Source organism: Moschus berezovskii, chromosome 20 (assembly GCF_049115385.1).
Source record: "Moschus berezovskii isolate FMDL1 chromosome 20, NW_MosBer_1.0, whole genome shotgun sequence".
NCBI classification, from domain to species: Eukaryota; Metazoa; Chordata; class Mammalia; order Artiodactyla; family Moschidae; genus Moschus; species Moschus berezovskii.
In genome coordinates, this window is record NC_142479.1 from 5,193,740 (window position 1) to 5,206,231 (window position 12,492).

Here is a 12,492-nt window from a genome sequence, read left to right on the forward strand (position 1 = left end):
CTCGGGTACTAATTCACCTCTGGTGAAATCCATACACACGCTTACATATGTAAGGGCCCCGAGAAGATGCAAACCTCTGCTTCTACACGTGGTACTTAGGTGAGAAAATTAAGATTCACAACTCCTTCCTTTGATGATTTTTCTGAATGTAATCTGTGTTCTTCTTTCCAATTGATGAAATTTGTAGTTTTTTGGAGTATTGTGTCCTTTCTTTTATTACTTTATTTTCTTTACTGACTGATGTGCTAATATAATATGTAGATTGGTGTTCTTTTCATAGATCTTCTCTAATGAGAATCTCTGGGTGCTGAATTGATAGTGATAAACTATAAGAAGAGGTATTGAAGAGACACTGAAGTCAGTGAGAGGTTGATTTTCACTTTGTTCTGCCCTTTTTTAGGACTGTATTACTGTCCTTTTTAAAAAAACATTGTGGCTTACGCCTGTAGACAGTGTTTATGTTCTGTTGTGCTTTCCTTTTTAGTTCTTTCTGATGTTACTGTCAATTAGACTTTAATTTTCTTATAAAAAGAAAAGGGAAGGGCTTGGTGGACAAAAAGTTAGAAAAGTATTAAACAACAGGTCTGCAGTCAGCCCGCCATCAGTCCACCTCCACAGGCCCGAGTTGTTGTGTGAGGTCCCATCTCATTGCGCTCCCTTGGCCGCGAGCAGAGCCCTCCCACGGCTGGCGCGCGGTTTGCCCTCTGTGGTCACCTGCCGGTCAGGTGCGCCCTCCCCTGCTGAGTCCTCCCGCTTGCGCACTTGGGTCTCCTTCTCCACCCCGTTCAGGTGACACTAGACAGGGTAGGGTGGCAAAAGCCATGATTAATGAAGGAAGAATTTTGAAAAGTGTATTATATCTGTATCATATCAAATAAAAACATGAACTCAAAGCTATTTAAAAAAAGAGAGAAATACCTGGGGAGCAAAATACCATTATAGTCTAAGACTTCCATATTCTGTCTTACAGAACTCAACAGATGTGATACTCAAAAAATAAGTAAAGAGATAGAAATCAACAACACAAAAAGTAAACTTGAATGAAGGCTATTTTTTCATGTCTGTGACATTTGCAAAAGCAGTCATAAATTTGGCCACACAAGAACTTTAATTTTTAAAAAGTAAATATTCTACACTCAAAATTGTCGGATAATGATTTAGTAAAATTAGACATAAATAATTTAAAAATTCTGTAAAAATTCCCTGGAGATTGAGATGCACAGTCTCTGGACAGCCTGTGAACAAATAGAAACTCAAAAGAAAATCACAGTATCTGGAACCCTTCATTACCAGAGACCTCTCGTTTTTGGAAGACTCACACTCATTGCAATAGTTTAAATGTCTTCAGTATTTAACACGGAAACAAAGTTCTTTGATAACTGTCTTGAAAAATTAAAAATTTGAGAAGGAATCTAGGAAAGAATGCGATTTAAAAGGTAACAGTAATAAGGTTGAGAACGAAAAAAAAAAAACAACACTGCCTTTAAAAACATGCTAATAAAACAGAGAACTCAGTTCAGATGACTGTAGAAAGAGAAAAGCAGGAATATTCAAGATTTCGGGATGAGAGGAGACAGAGGGTGAGGAATGAGAAGACGGCCTCCTGCAGCTCCGGGAGGCGGCCCTGGGCCCGGGCGGCCTCTCGGCAGTAAACACGCGTCAGCTGGCTTCAGGGTCGGACGCTGCAGGAAGCCAGTGTACAGCTAACAGAAGACTGAAGAGATAGTTGAAAACTGAGTATACAGGAAGGGTGTATCGACGTCACCCGAACAGTAAATCTCATTTTTAAAGAACCAATTAATTCCAGTCTTTTTCAGGCATCAGAGATTGAAAGCTCCTTGTTCAGTTTAAATCACAAAACCCAATGAAAAAAAAAAAAACTGAAGAAAGAGAAGAACATTATAAATCCACTGCTGGGTATGAACCCAATGGAATTCAAGTTTCTCTCCACAAAAAGGCTTCTACAGGAATGTCCAAAGCAGTGTTATTAACTGTAGCCTGAAGCTGTCAGTGAGCCACATGTCTTCAGTAGGTGAAAAGACAAACCGCGGTATATCCATGCTTTGGTACATCCAAATCGTGGTATGACCGGGTCCCTGCTCAGCAGTGAGAAGGCATGCTGAAACTATCTCTACACTCAAGAACGTGGAAAGACACCCAGACAGCGCTCAGCTGTAAAAGGAGGCAGACGAAAGACTCAGGTACAGTCTTGTTCAGTTTTTTTAATTTCTGGAAAAAGAAGGTTGATACATACAGTCAGAAAGATGGCCGAATGAGTTTATTAAAGAATTTTTTAAATATTAAAACTTTTTTTTATTTGTAACTTTAATTCTCTGACTCGAGTTAATGAAACTTTGCGTTCCTACGTGGATTGCGGAGTCTTTTCTAGCCTGGCTGGCTTCTGCATTGGCCTGGAGCTTTCTATCTGGCTTCTCTGCTGCTATTGTATAATCATATAGGACAGGTACTATGCCTAGATAAACAGTTACCTCTTCAAAATCCAGCTTTCATCTGATGCTCGTTATGTGCTTTAAGATCACCCATAGAAGATATGTTACATTTGAAACTCTAAATTCCCTTTTTTTTTTTCCTTTATTTGCTAGAATGCGCCTGTAGATGTTGGCTTCATGGTTTCTAAGCTGCTTTTGACCATACAGTTATGTCCAAAAACAGAATTTCAGCCCAGTGCAAGGTTTGGGGAAGACCTGAGTGATAGCACTTGGGAGTACGTATGTGCCATCGACCCGCTCTGCTGCCATCAGAAGTGGGTTTGAATGCACGACAACATTATCAGGTACTGGCTGCTCTACTAACCCAGGCTGGGTTATTTGAATTGTCAAGTAGTCCGTTCCGTGATTGCTGAATTGTGGTCTGAATCATTTTTGCTTTTAAGGCAGTTGGGCCATTTAGAACGCACATTTTGATTTGGATAGGAGTTAATAAAACTGCTCATAAAATGCCAGTGTTGCTGTGACATCCCTCACTTTATTTTTTTATGGTACCTTTCACTACTTTTCATTGTATGCTCTCATTACTGTCTCTTTCCCAATGGGAAATGAATCTCATGAGTGGGGGGGCCTTTGCTTCCCTGGCCTCCCTGGCATTTGGAGACCTGTGCCTACTCAAGCAAGGTGCTCAGCGAATGCATGTAGATGGAATGCTGTGATCACTGTCTTCACGTTCAGGTGCTGTGGAAAGGCCAAAGGAACAGGGCTGTTCAGGATTCCGCATTGGCGGCTCTTCTCACTGGGCTTCAGGAGAGAACGGAGTCTGATGTGCTCAGGCATCTGTTTTGTGTAATGAGCTAACTTTTCTCGGTGCATCAGCTATGCAGCATCTTTGGAGAATGGAAAAATAGTCAAGTATTTATAATTGTTCCGCAATTAAATATAACCTTAATTTTCTTACAACCCAGACTGAGCAAGGCTGGTTTAAAGGGGCTTATGACATTGAAAAGGAGTCCCCAAAGGATTGATAGTATGTATCTTGATATCCTGGGGAAACTTGGTCTTGTTTTCTCCTAACACTGGGAAAAGGTGGTATATCTAAATGTCAGGTAAGTAGATAATTGCATCCTGGGACATCTGTACAATGAGGTACAACCATTTTAGAATTAAGAGCCACACTTTGTCGATTTGTGTGTGTGGAGACGAAAGTGTTTCGTAGTATATTACTGAGAAGGTGCCAGGGCCATCTGTTCCGTGCTGTGTAATGACAAGCGAGTGGCTACCCTGGGTCCCCTCTTCCTGGGAGCTGGGGGCAGGGCCCTTCTCCCAGTGAAAGGTGAGACCACTGTGGATGGTGCCAGTGAGAGGCGCTTTGTCCAGGGTACCCCACTAGTGGAGTGGACAGACTGGCGAGTAGCAGGATCTCTGCCTAAGCTACTTGTGACCCTGATTCCTGAGCTCTGTGGTCACTCTGTTCGTGTTTTTTACATAAATGCAGGCATAGACATGTGTGGGAGGAAAAGCCCCAAATTAAAAGAATGATAGTTACCTGACAGTGTGTTATTTGGGATGCTTTTAATTTACATTTTCCTTTCGTTTGTATTAAACTTTTCTAATGTTATAAATACTATGTAAGAAGTTAATACATTTTTGAGAAGAGAAAGCAGAGGAATTTCCATTGTTGAGTAGAAAGTTTCTGTAATCCCTGTGAAGTGTGGTTCATTTTCTCTGGTTTAGTTCTTTTTATGAAATACAGCCTGTCCTTGCTCCTCCCCAGGAAACGAGGCTTCTAGAACACAGGTGCTTCTGACGTCTAGATGGTCCACATGAAAATCCAGACTCTGCTGCTTCCAGTTCTGCAGCTTGGGGATGGTACTGGGTCCTTTGCCTTGTGAAAGGGGTTTAAACAGAATAAAGATGCCAGCATGGGTGTTTGCAGCCTTTTTAAATCCACTGTGAGCACTGAAATGCTGAATATTTGGAAAGTCTGAGTTTTCAGAGTTTGTTCTGTTGTTAGCCAAAAATGTTACATCTTTAGAAGTTCCTCTTCTTCACTGATTGTCACTTATGCACCACTTTTAGATAGGTTCTTAATATCTGAGCCATGATGGGTGTGCATACTTTCATACACATACATACGTGTCTATATTTGTTGTTTTGTAGCAAGGAGCTGTGGCCTGTAATGGATAAGTGGATAAAGTACAGGAAAGGGCATCCGAACATCGCCTACATTCCTGACATCATCATAGCGTCAGCACTGAGGCTCATCGGTGAGTTGTCTCTTGTACTGTATTTGTTCTTGTTGTTGACGCTGTCTTGGTGGGAGAGCAAGTGTGGAATAATGATACGTGTGGACTGAAACTTCACTGTGACTGACTTCACAGCCATTAGAATAGGCACTTTTGCACTCATTTAATTTTCATTACTCATACTCTTTATAAGTGAACATTTTATTCAACTATGTCAGAGAGTCAAGATTTTTCTTGTTAGTACATTTTATTTATAATTGAACTCTTGATTCTCAGGTACTGATTTTAATATACAGACACATATACACACATACATACCGGGATACATAAATTGCTATAAGTTATAGTCTAATTTGATTTATAAAATAAGTTTATCTTCCCTACTTTCACCCATTTTTTTTGTTTTGTACTTGCTCAGTAAGGATAATGATGTACTTCCATAATTGGAACTAATTTTGTTTCTACAATTCTAAGCTGAATATACAGAAATTAAAATCATTGCTTTAAAGTATTTTAAATAAAACAGATTGTTTTTAATCTCAGGTCTAAAGAGGACCTCAGTGACCCTTTAGTTCTGCTGCTCCCTTTGCACCTTGCAAGTTTTTATTTTTTACTTTGACTTATTTTCTTACTTTTTTGCCACATCTCTGACAAACTGCTCTCCATTCCCTGTGTTATTTGACTATCAGTGATGAGATCTATTCATTATTAGAAGGCTGTCTTTACTATGAACTGACTCTGCCATGTATTCATCTCCTGGGAGCAAACAAAACTGGGTTCACCCAATTGCTGTGTCAGGGCCTTTTAGGTCATTGAAGGTAGTTATCATGACTATACAGACATCTTGGAGTGTGAAGTCACGTGGGCCTTAGGAAACATCACTGTGAACAAAGCTAGTGGAGGTTATGGAATTCCAGCTGAGCTATTTCAAATCCTAAAAGATGATGCTGTTATAAAGTGCTGCACTCAATATGCCAGCAAATTTGGAAAACTCAGCAGTGGCCACAGGACTGGAAAAGGTCAATTTTCATTCCAATCCCAAAGAAAGCCAATGCCAAAGAATGTACAAACTACCACACAATTGCACTCACTTCACATGCTAGCAAAATAATGCTCAAAATTCTCCAAGCTAGGCTTCAATAGTACGTGAACTGAGAATTTCCAGATGGTCAGGCTGGACTTAGAAAAGACAGAAGAATCTGGGATCAAATTGCCAACTTCCGTTGGATCATAGAAAAAGCAAGAGAATTCCAGAAAAACATCTGCTTCATTGACTATGCTAAATCCTTTGACTGTGTGGATCACAACAAACTGGAAAATTCTTAAAGAGATGGGAATACCAGACCACCTTAACCTGCCTTCTGAGCAATCTGTATGCAGGTCAAGAAGCAACAGTTAGAACTGGACATGGAACAACAGACTGGTTCCAAATAGGAAAAGGGGTACGTCAAGGCTGTATATTGTCACCCTGCTTATTTAACTTATATGCAGAGTACATCATGCAAAATACTGGGCTAGATGAAGCACAAGCTGGGATCAAGATTGCAGGGAGAAATATCAATAAATAACCTCAGATACACAGCAGAGAAGGCAATGGCACCCCACTCCAGTACTCTTGCCTGGAAAATCCCATGGACGGAGGAGCCTGGTAGGCAGCAGTCCATGGGGTCGCTAAGAGTTGGACACAACTGAGTGACTTCACTTTCAGTTTTCACTTTCATGCACTGGAGAAGGAAATGGCAACCCACTCCAGTGTTCTTGCCTGGAGAATCCCAGGGACGGAGGAGCCTGGTGGGCTGCCGTCTGTGGGGTCGCACAGAGTCGGACACGACTGAAGCGACTTAGCAGCAGCAGCAGCTACGCAGATGATACCACACTATGGCAGAAAGTGAAGAGGAACTAAAGAGCCTCTTGATGAAGGTGAAAGAGGAGAGTGAAAAAGTTGGCTTAAAAAGTTAAAAAAACCTGAGATCATGGCATCCAGTCCTATCACTTCATGGCAAATAAATGGAGAAACAGTGGAAACAGTGACAGATTTATTTTCTTGGTCTCCAAAGTCACTGCAGATGGTGACTACAGCCAGGAAATTAAAAGACTCTTGCTCCTTGGAAGAAAAGCTGTGACCAGCCTAGACAGCATATTAAAAAGCAGAGACATTACATTTCCAACAAAGGTCCATCTAGTCAGAGCTATGTTTTTTCTAGTAGTCATGTATGGATGTGAAAGTTGGACCATAAAGAAGGCTGAATGCTGAAGAATTGATGCTTTTGAACTGTGGTATTGGAGAAGACTCTTGAGAGTCCCTTGGACTGCAAGGAGATCCAACCAGTCCATCCTAAAGGGAGTCAGTCCTGTATATTCTTTGGAAGGATTGATGCTGAAGCTGATGCTCCAAAACTTTGGCCACCTGATACTAAGAATTGACTCACTGGAAAGGACCCTGATCCTGGGAAAGATTGAAGGCGGGAGGAGAAGGGGAGGACAGAGGAGGAAATGACTGGATGGCATCACCGGTTCAATGGACATGAGTTTGAACAAGCTCTGTTAGATGGTGAAGGATGGGAAAGCCTGGCGTGCTGCAGTCCATGGGGTCAAAAAGAGTCAAAAGAGTCTCATCCTCTGTATCTTTGGCATTTAATTAAAACTCAAAGATAACACCGTTTGAAATGAGGTTTAAGAATTTTTAAGTCTTGTAAGTAGATCACAGTAAGAAATATAACAGCTTTGACTGGTTTTGTTGCCGTGTCTGCTAACATGCACTGCACATTCACCTGCAGACATAGGAACGTTGTAAATAAACATATAAGCTGAGTCCTGACAACAGCCTACTAAGTTTCACTGGAGATAACCCATATACTTGGAGTTAAGATTCCGAACAGGAAAGCATGGAGGTGTGGGAGTGCAGGTGGCTTCTTAGGGCATGGCTCTCCTGAGCCTGTGAGATCAGTGTCCTGCCAGGACACGGACAGGCCAGTAGCTGCGTTTCTAGCCATCGGGTGACGGCATCAGTGTGTCTGGAAACCCTGGTTTCAGTAGCAGCTTCTCTTACGGATTCAAGAAGGATTGTTCGTACATCTTGAGAATTCTCTGTGCCTGGAGAATTCCATGCACAGAGGAGGCTGGCGGCCTATAGTCCTTGGAGTCGCAAAGAGTTGGACATGACTGAGCAGCTAACACTTTGAGAAAATAGTTTATAAGAGTTGATGTTATATTATTTAGAGTAATATATGTATATTTACATAATTAAGAGTGACATATAATGCAATTGTGTATCTTATAGGAATAATTTCTGTCCATCTCTTTGTCACCCCATGGACTGTAGCCAACCTGGCTCCTCTGTCCATGCAAGAATACTCTCTCCAGGCAAGAATAATGGGGTGGGTTGCCATGCCCTTCTCCAGGGGATCTTCCCGACCCAGGAATCAAACCCGGGTCTCCCACATTGCAGGTGGATTCTTTACTGTCTGAGTACCAGGGAAGCCCATGCTGCTGCTGCTAAGTCGCTTCAGTCGTGTCTGACTCTGTGTGACCCCAGAGATGGCAGCCCACCAGTCTCCGCTGTCCCTGGGATTCTCCAGGCAAGAACACTGGAGTGGGTTGCCATTTCCTTCTCCAATGCATAAAGGGAAAAGGGAAAGTGAAGTTGCTCAGTCGTATCCGACTTCGCGACCCCATGGACTGCAGCCTACCAGGCTCCTCCATCCATGGGATTTTCCAGGCAAGAGTATTGGAGTGGGGTCCCATTGCCTTCTCCAGGGAAGCCCATAGGAGTAATTAATAACGTATAATTAATATATAGTTAACAGTACTGTATAATAAAACGATAATGTAGAAGTAAATGTAATTAGTTCAGAGGAAGGGTAATTAGGAAGCAAGTGTCATGTGGAAAATAACAAAGTCTGGCCTACCTGGCGAATGCTGCCTCGTCACAGGAGGACCATGGCGGATGGAGCTCACGTGTCTGAAAGACTGGTGTGCAGAGGGCAGGGGGCCGCCGAGCCATTCAGGAGGACCTCAGCAAGCTTCACTCAGCGTCTGTTGGCACTGAAGGCACTCCTGACCCCCATGCATAGCAGGTGCTGGGGGCTTGCTTAGCAGGGGGTCTGGGGCTGGGCCCCGGTGCGGCCCAGTCTGAGGACGAGGCGGATCCTGCGAGAGCTTTAGGGGTGGGACTGGTGGTGTCCTTCCCCGTGCACTCAGCCGTTTCTGAGAAGGCGGCGTTGGAGAAGCGTCTTAACAGTTTCTGAAATTGACATTTCCTAAAGAATTTAGTTAATAATTAAGTTGGTTAGTATGACTTCATAGTAATAAATGAAGTCACACAGCAGGCGTTCATGAAATACTGGAATCGTCTGTATTCTTAACTCCTCATGTGTAAATCCCGGTGGGGTTTCTGCTCCTTGGGAAATAAAGCTGAGCGATCCAGGGTCATGTGGAGCAGGGCTGGGGTGTGAACAGCACCGTGAGCACGCGCCATGGGCATGCCTGATCATCAACCTGCCTGAACGCTGACGGAGCGCAGGGCCTCGTGGGGAGCGTTTGGATCACTCTGGAGGAGAGGAGAGCCTGGCAGAGCTGGGGTGTGGGGAGAGGTGAGCCTGTCTGAGGTCCTGGGTTGAAAGGGAGCGGAGCGAGGCTGGAAGTCGGCCTCCACTGGACACAGAGGCGTATAAAGCCACGTGATACAATTTGCTGCCCCCAGAGCGTTCTAACTGTTAAACAGCCCGGCTGGGGTCAGCGGAGCCCCGAGCTCGGACGGCCCTGTCCCTCCCGCCAGGGTTTGCACGTCTCTTGCAGTAGCCAGTCCTGCTTGATTTCTGTCCAGGGTCTCGCCACGTCGTTCAGCTTTTCTGTGGAACTGTCTTAATGAATGCGTCCTTTCCTTAACATGCGTGTAAAACCGTGACAGAGAGCCCTGGGGACTCTCCAGCTCTGCGCCCTGCCCTGTGGACTGAGCCACACTCCCTATGACCCTCAGCTCTCCTCAGGCCTCCCTGAGTGTGGACAGTGTTGTCTTTGATCTGAGGTCACCTCCATGTTTCTTACCTGAATTTCACTGTGGCCCAGCTGCCTCGGACTCACCCACGTTCCTTCCGTGGGGGGGCTTTCCTTCCCTGTGGCTCTCTGTCGTGGTTTTACATGCAAGTATGTTAAGGCAAGGATGCATTCGTTAAGACAGTTCCACAGATTTGTCCATTGTCTTTGTCAAGTCATCATATGTGTAAGTGTTAAGTCCTAAACCACATACCGCAGACTCATGAGTTCCTCTTATTGTATCTCTGATTTACTCTGGTAGATAGCTTCTAAAACCCAATTCATTAAGCATCTTTAATTAAAAGAAGAGGATCCAATATAACACAGTCAGGTGTTATCTGGTGGTGATGGTGTAGTCACTCAGTTGTGTCCGACTCTTTGCGACCCCATAGACGACGGTAGCCCACCAGGCTCCTCTGTCCATGGGATTCTCCAGGCAAGGACACTGGAGTGGGTTGCATTCTCTTCTGCAGGGAATTTTCCCAACTCAGGGATTGAACCCACATTTCCTGTATTGGCAGGTGGATTCTTTACCCTGAGCCACCAGGGAAGGCCATGTGTTTCCTGGGGACACAGCCACATGCTCCCACAGCTGTGGAGGCATGCACCCTACCCCTTCCTGTGCTTTGAGTCGTGCACTGAACACTCCTCATAGATGGTCTCAGAGGACAGGGGCTTAGCACTTGGATCTCACACAAGGAGGTATTGAAGAGTGACGGTGCCTTGACCTTTCTATTCTCTGAAGCCGTTACTTTTCAGCCTCAGTGAAAGACTGCCTGAGAGATGATCCAGGTGTTCATGGTTTCACCCCGGGTTAGGCCTTCTCCGGGGAGTCTCTGGTAGAAGGCGTTTCCTGGCAGGCTGTGTCTGTCGTGGTGTTCAGGGTGCGTATGGCCAGCACTGCAAACCCCTACAGGGGACACGAAGTGACAGAGCTCCCGTAGCGCCCCGTGCCTCAGTGCCTCCGTGTGCAGCACGAAGGGGCGGGTCGACTGGCTCACGAACAGGCCTGTGGGCTGCCTGTGGAGCTGAGAAGGCACGTGGATCCAGTGGTGCCTCTGCAGGGTCGCGTGGTCACAGCACATGGGAGGGGCCTTGGGCACAGCGGCATCCAGGGCTTGTCCGAGAGCGCCCTCCCATGGAAGAGGGGCAGGCAGGCGGCCTGGCCCTGGGTGAGCGAGGGGTCCCGCTCCGCAGCAGGCCAGTTCCCCCAGGTGAGTGAGTGGTGGCTCAGCGAGGAGTATTGTCCTGGTGAGACCCCCAAAGAGCTTTTGTCAGCCCAGGTTTTGTGTGTTAATGACTGTAGTTGAAATTAGAACTCACACTTTAAAAAAAATGTGACTATTCATTTGAAATTCATAAAATGATACTGGTAGTTGTAAATGGCATTTTTGATGAAAAACAGCTGTTTCCAAACAAAAATAGAATGGAACCTTATCTTGTTGTAAGCCTCTTTACTGTCTGGTTTCCCGTAGCTGTTTGCGTTCTCTTCTGGCTGTTCGTTGCTCTGGTTGGAGAAAATCCGGTCTCATACAGATCTGTAGTTGATGAGAGGAGTACTTTAAGAGCCTGTTGAAATAATTGTGGGTGTACTTCTCTGACACTGGGCTTTCTGGTGGCTCAATGGTAAAGACCCCGCCTGCAATGCAGGAGACCAAGGTTCCATCCCTGGGTCAGGAATATCCCGTGGAGAAGGGAACAGCAACCCACTCCAGTGTGCTTGCCTCGAGAAGCCCATGGACAGAGGAGCCTGGCGGGCTGCAGTCCATGGGGTCTCAAAGAGTCGGACACGCACCAAATGACGACAGCAGCAGCAACAGCCCTGTTTCAGAGCCTGAAGCTCCGTGCACATAATGTTGAGCAAAAGAAAAGATCAGTTTTAAATTCTGATGAAAAATTAACGTTAACCCAAGGTTGTTTACTTTTTTTTTTTTTCCCTCTAGGTCGTTTAGGGCAGTTGGGTTTGAAGGAAGGGTTCCCATCTGCAGTGAAGAACATTAGTACGGTGATTGGTATGTTTATCCAGCATGCCCAGGATGAAGGTACAGCTTCTGTTTATCACACTTATTTTCAGGTCATTCGCATTCCTCTTATCCAGTCTCTCTTGCCTTCCTAACCCTGTGCGTGCTCTGCACATTTCCCACTGTTCGGGCATGAGTTTGATGAAGCCACGCTCTGCCTGTGCTCTCAGCACTGGCATTAGAACCTGTGTGGGTTTCCTGCAGTTTGTGTGGTCACTGCTCATGCCGGGCAGCAAACCCCTAAGGAAGAAGCTATTCTTCCCTACCTGGTGCTGGCGTTCTGTCTCAGCAGCTGTCGGCACTGGCTTCATGCTGCCCTGTGAACCCCGCTGCCCCAACGGTGCCCGTCCGAAGGTGTGTCCTGATGATAAGTGGGGTCACATGTGTGAAGCATCGGCTCCACTGCGGCCTGGGTGTCCATCTGTAGCACCCAGCAGAACTCGGAGACTGGAGACCTCTGAGCCAGTCTTCACACCACCCGTTTCCTTCAACGTGCATTCTGCAGAACACATCATTTTATAGTCTTATTCGGGAAGAGCTTAAAACTCGAAAAGGGACCCTTTGAGTAGTGAGTCTCCCTCGTTTTTATTTGAATGCTATGCCATCATGGGTAATGCGTTTACACAGCTTCCATCAGGAATGAACAGTGACATCGGACATTTACGTCCCAGATGAGCCTAACTTCCAGGTTGTCCTCCCCTCTCGGGGTGAGGCTGGGCAGGCTGAGCTGCTGAGAGCTCT

The 12,492-nt window shown here is 45.2% G+C and overlaps 1 long non-coding RNA gene across 1 annotated transcript; it reads left to right on the forward strand.

Moving 5' to 3' along the window:
• The first annotated feature begins 2,699 nt into the window (after positions 1-2,699).
• Positions 2,700-11,731, forward strand: LOC129560658 (uncharacterized). Its single transcript, XR_008686819.2, has 3 exons — positions 2,700-2,794; positions 4,611-4,717; positions 11,674-11,731. It is a non-coding gene; the product is annotated as an uncharacterized LOC129560658 (long non-coding RNA).
• Positions 11,732-12,492: the final 761 nt, after the last annotated feature.